Source organism: Cavia porcellus, unplaced genomic scaffold (genome assembly GCF_034190915.1).
Source record: "Cavia porcellus strain 051 isolate PalLab524CR breed Dunkin Hartley unplaced genomic scaffold, mCavPor4.1 scaffold_15, whole genome shotgun sequence".
Taxonomy (NCBI): Eukaryota; Metazoa; Chordata; class Mammalia; order Rodentia; family Caviidae; genus Cavia; species Cavia porcellus.
The window spans coordinates 60,330,461-60,336,460 of record NW_026947498.1 but is presented as its reverse complement, the minus strand read 5'-3'; positions in this window follow the sequence as shown (position 1 = coordinate 60,336,460).

Sequence of the window (6,000 nt, the reverse complement as noted above, 5' to 3'; positions counted from 1 at the left end):
AGTGACGTTTCTCCTCGTTGTGACTTCTGCTGACGCCATTCGTGGGGCTTAGTTGGTAGATGGTCTAATCTCGGACTTCAGTCACATGCCTGTGCCTCAGTGAGGATGGCTAAAGGTTGAGCTTAGGGTGGCTATGGACTGGGGTTCCTTTGCATGGCTTCTCAGCCCTGTCTTGGATGATTAGATGTTTACATGGCAGCTGGGGTCCCAGGAAAGGTCCCACGTTTGACATTTAACTCTCTAGATCCAGAAATCACATAGTACCACTCTGTCATGCTTGATGGTTCCCATCCGAGGGGACTGTCCAGATCCGAGGGGAAGAAACACAGACCACTCCTCCAAAGGAAGGCATCTCAAAGAATTCTCTAAATACTACTTCTTGTTCTAAACTGCTACAAGCTATCTACAGGTTAGGAAAGTCACCCATGCAGTTTCCTGCCACTTAGAACTTGACATAGATGAAAATACGCAGTAAGCTCTACAGATCCTCCCTTTCTGCGAGGGCTGGTGGAAGTGGCCCAGATCCTTAGCAACCAAATGGCTGCTAGTGGCTCCCACTCTGAGTCTGACCTCATCGATCCTTCAGACTCTCCCCTTGCAGGGCACTCACTCCAATATTGACCCTTTGGATCCTTCCTCCTTAACTTGGCTGTGGAACCTGGTGGTAGGAAGTCCTGCCTTCTCACGGCCTCTGCCAGTACCATCTTTTCATCCTGTTCTGGAGGATATCTTGTGAACCCTTCTGTTTTCCTCTCTGAGATTATCCTGGGCTCGTATCCTCTCATGTGTCCCTCAAGCTGCATTTTCTATCTTACATGCTATTTGCAATCCTCCTTTTTGTGGATGTTGTTGTTGATGATGGTGGTGGTGGTGGTGTACTAAAAATGGTAATTTGGATATGTCTGTCCCAGACTAGGGCAAAAATATTTGCCAGAGAAGGTGGAAAGCCCAAAAGACGTGTGGGAGCTGACTTAGGAGCAGTGAATCCTGTCAGATGCCAAATGCCAGGTGTCACTTGGATTCATCCTAACTCCCATTCCTCAGGTATGATCTGGATTCTGGATCTCGTCCTATTCCCATCCCTATTGGAAGCTTCCATATAACCGCGTAACCACATGTATTACTGAGACACAGAGGAACACCTCCTTTTCCGAGAAAGAGGAGCTCCAGGGCACTAGCAAAACTATCGTATGACATTCTTGTTTCCACTAGCATATTCAGACAACTAAACACACATACTCACCACGTGGACTCTAGGAAATAACTGGGCAGAATGTTTAGGGAACAGGAATGTTTTGCAAATGGAGGGGGCAAAAGAAATGAGATTTGTATTATTACATTAACCATCTTCGACTCACATCTGCAAACAAGGTCTAAGAAACTCAAGCAACAACAGAATAGTAAGCGCCTTGCTCCTTACTTTGCTCCCCTTTTCCAGCCTAAGGGGTGACCTGGTTTCCTCACAGATTTCCAGCAAACTATTTCCAAAGGACTTCAACTTGTGATCCTCCTGCCTCAGCCTCTCAGAGTGCTGAGATTTCAGACATGCACCACTGAAGCTAAATTTACAAATGAATTAAAATTAGTAAAATTGCTGCATAAAAAGAAATATTCCAACTATCCTGCCTCTTTGACTATCTCTTTTGTGATTTTAAAGAGGACGGAACAATTTTAAAGGCAGCTTCTAGACCACCTATGTGTGTATGCTTCCTAACCCACTGCATACCTTGAATGTAGGGACAGTGTCTTATCTATCTTGGTGTTCCCCAAAGTACCAATGGCAGTGCCTACTAAACTGTAGGGCTTAATAAATAAATCGTTAATTACCCACTTAATTTTAAAATTGTCCCCATTCATTTCCCTCTCTAAAATTTATAAACTACCACCTTAACCCTTGTAAATTAGGTAAATAACAATAAACTTTCATGAATTTGCAGTCACTCCTGTGGGACCTTGAGGCTTTCTTCTTCAGCTGGCCTAAGTCTGTGTCCCTCCCATCAGGGGTTGTGGGACAGTCACACTTGCCCTATGCTTGGGCACAAAGGTCTTCCCTCGGGTTTGGAAGCAGAGCTCTTAATTTGACATTCACAGGTTTGTAAATGTGTGTACTGCTGGCTACCCCTGCAGAGATGCCCAGAACCATAGCTGAAGGAAGATTGTCTGGTGAGAGGATCAGGGCACTCAGATGTTGTCAAGACTCTGCCTCCACCCTGGTGGCGATGGCAGCCAGATTTGTGAAGAGAACTTAGGCTGGGTGCAGCCACTCACTGTCTGGACTGCAGTGTCCTTTCCAGCTATAGATATTGGCAACGGTAAATTGTCTTTGCCTTTCCTGCCAGTATTCAAAGAGTTTAATTTAAAACAAGAGTTTCCTGAGATTTCAACTGGACCGATTAAATGTACTACACAGATGCCCAAGTCTTAAAAAAAAAAAAAAAAATCCTGGGCTTGTCTGTATGGCCGTGGCCGAAGCAAATGACTCTGTATTCTGGGATAAAATTATAGATGAGCCACGATCTCCTGCACTCCAGATTCATTTACACAGGATTAGGTGCTATAGGTACCATTTAAGTGAATAGGGTGCTAATCTATTTCTTCCATCTAGATCACACCCATCAGACTTGTACAGCCAATGATGTGGGAGAAATTCTCCACCTGGATGACTAAGTTACTCCAGATGAATCATGCTCAAAGCCAAATTTAACATTTCCACAAAAGATTCTCCCATGTTTTCTCTCTCACTGGTATGTCATCTACCCAGTCATTGAAATTGGGAGCCGAGAAGGCAGTCTTATTTATTTATTTATTCATTTTATTTTATTTTTTTTACTTCACCTTCAACACTCAGTTACTGAGGCCGTACGTTTTTGAAATCTTGCTTGTCCCTGTCTGATTGGATGCTTGAACCGTTGGTTACATGACATGCAGCAAATGCCTCCACTTAGCCCCTGGTTTGACCCACCAAAAACTCAGGTCTTAACTTGTTCTTACTCCCCTGTAGTTCCTCCAGATTTATAAAGTGGAGTCAAAAGCTTCTTCATTGGGTCCCCAGGCCCCTCACGTGTACAGGATCGGCTTATATCTTCAGTCTTGCCTCTCTCCATTTCCTTTTGCACTGCATACATCTGTCACCACAAATCGTTCATCGCTTTTCCTTTGGTATTTGTCTGGAGGAAACCAGCTATTTTCAAAAAGGTTTTTTCTTCTTGAGACTTCTGTTGTTTTTGCTGCTGGCAATCTCAGCTTGCAGACTTCTCTAACACTACGTAGTTCCAAATATATTGGAAGTGAAAGAAAACCCAAGAAATACACCGCTGCTGCTCCAGACAACCTGGAGTTCTGGGCTTCAAGGCAGTCCACTTTTCTGGTCCTGATATTCAACTTTCTTGTTATTGTTGTTATGTCTTAGAGCTTATAGTTATGAGAAAAAAGACTAGTGAGAAATAAGGCTATTCAGGCTTGGCCAGAACAAGCGTCTATCAACTTTAGCTTTAATGAGAGAATTTTTTTTAAAAAAGGCTGATTGAGAAGTACCTAGAAATATTTAGGGACAAAACCAGTTGGACATTTTGAAGGATGTATATTTCTCTGCTTTATAGCATCTTAAAGAGGGAGCTCCTCAGGAGAGCCCTGCTCTGGGCTTCTTTAAGTGTCATAATACTGAAGAGTTATTCTGTATCACCTCCTAGGAAAGTATTTCGAATGTGGGTATTTCGAATAAAAACTTATACAACTGATCACCATCTTATTTTCATTTTTTAATTTTTATTTTTATTAGTGCATGTTTGCAGTATATACTAATTATATTCATTGTAGAGAGTTGGTGTGTGTGTGTAACACATCCTAATTCTGTTTTTCATTCCCTTCATTTGCCTTGCTTCCCTCTCTTGTTATCTTCCTCTTTAAGCTTATTCTTTCCCTGTGTTTCCTCAAAAAGTCCAAGTTCCGTTTGCAGCGTTTCTTTCTCTCATCTTACACTGGCCTTTCACCTACTTCGTCACTTCTACTGTCTCGGATCCTTGCCTGGGCTCTCTTCTTTCCGAGGGGCAGTGGGTACCAGCAGACCCTGGATCGGCCCCATGAGGAATGGGCCCTGGATATCTGGACAGCAAACCTCTCAATGCTCAGTGTGCTCAGAAACTGAGCAATGTCTTAGGAAGAGTCTGTGGAGAAGCAGACAACGGGAATAAATCAATTCGTATGTATAAGGCTAATTCCAGAGACCAGTGTCAAAGCAACCAGTCTCATCTTTACCCAAGTCTAAAAGTATTATGACATCCCTGACATGCTCTGTTTACTCTTCCTGTGGAAGAAAGGAAAGGAAGAAAAAACAAAAACCTGCAAAGAGATTTCAGATGAAGTCCTAAGACAGGAACAACCATCCTTGTCCTGCCACTAATCATCAAATGACAACTTTGGGGTTTGGGGAAACAGTATGAACTGCCTTTAATTGAACATGAAAATAAAAAGCTGTAAGCTGGGATTAAAACATTCTAGAATATAAAGGCATAATTAGAGTTTCCCTATTTAAACTTTAATACGGACTGTATAGGATCATTGATACCCTTATTTTAGCCCAAATCATAGGACAGAGTGGTTTGTTGGGAAGAATGATAATAGGAGGAATTAGCCAATAATTTTCTTAGAGATGACTTAGTCATTGTATTCATTACTTTTCTTATAGCTGAGATAAAATACCAGACACCCAAAGTTAAAGGAGGAAAGGTTTATTTCAGCTCACAGTTTGTAGAGCTTCTTATCCAAAGTTGACTGGCTCCAAGGCAGAGTGGCAGGCGGAGGAGCATCACAGGAGAAACTGTTCATGATGCAGCAGGAATAAGGCATAGCGGTGAAGCAGCAGAAGCAGGCGTGCTGTCCTTGTTTCCCTTTATACTCCAGCCAGGCTGTAAGTTTATTAACTGGTACTACCCAAGCTCAGGATAGGGTTTTCATCATCTACATCGCAAAGTACGCTAAACCCATTTGGTTATGACACACCTTTAATCTTAGTGTTCCACACCCTAGATCCAGCCACCATTTAAAAGTCCCACCTATGAACACATGAGGTTTGGGGGAGACATTTAGATACAACCCATAACGGTCATTCATGTCTAGACAAAGACTGCTAAATTTGGATCTGACTTTTTAGCAAAGGACCTGAGAGTTTTAAGGTGGAGAATCCTGAGATATATTGAATTAAAGTGGAATACAGTTGTCCAACTATTTACCCTTGAATCTCAAACTGGAGTTAACGAAGTAGGTAATCATGCTTCTGTGAATTCATGGATTTTGCTTCTAATAGGATATTCCCTTCAGTGTTCTCCACCTGCCCTGGTATTTATTAAGTGTGTGTCTTGTCTTCTAGACCTCTTCCTCCCCACATTGTCAGAATGTAATAATGAAAATGCTCATTCATGAGTCCTGATTCCTCCTCTTTGTGCTTTGTACAGTTGTGGTAGGCACGTACTGCAAAGAAAGATCTCTTGTCTGAATATTTTTATAGGGTGAATTCGACAAAGACTCCAGGCCTAACAATACAGGTGAGCTCATGAAGAAAAGTACAAAATAGGAAAAAAGACCAAGACCTCCTAGAGATGGTAGAGAATGCCCCAGACAGAAATGGATGCACTGGATCTTAGTGACAGAAACAGAAGCCTCTGCAGATGTAGCTGGATTCAACTACAAGCTTCTAAGACTAAATAATGGGAATATTGTTTTTATTAACTTGCAACAGAACAGGTCTATAAGAAAGGAAATCACACTTTTATAGTAAGTTAAACATGGGGAAATATCCTTAAAAGAATTGAGATCACAGAGATGAAGAGGTGTCTAGGAGAAGGGAGTATTCTCTAAGACAAAAGTTCTCTAAAAGAGTAGTGATTCTAAGAGAAAAACTTTCTGCATGATCCTGTGGTGGCAGTCTACACAGCAGAGAAGATGATATCTTTGCTCTGCTAACCCTGACTGGAGCAAAGTCTCCTTTGCAAGGATGGTGTTACA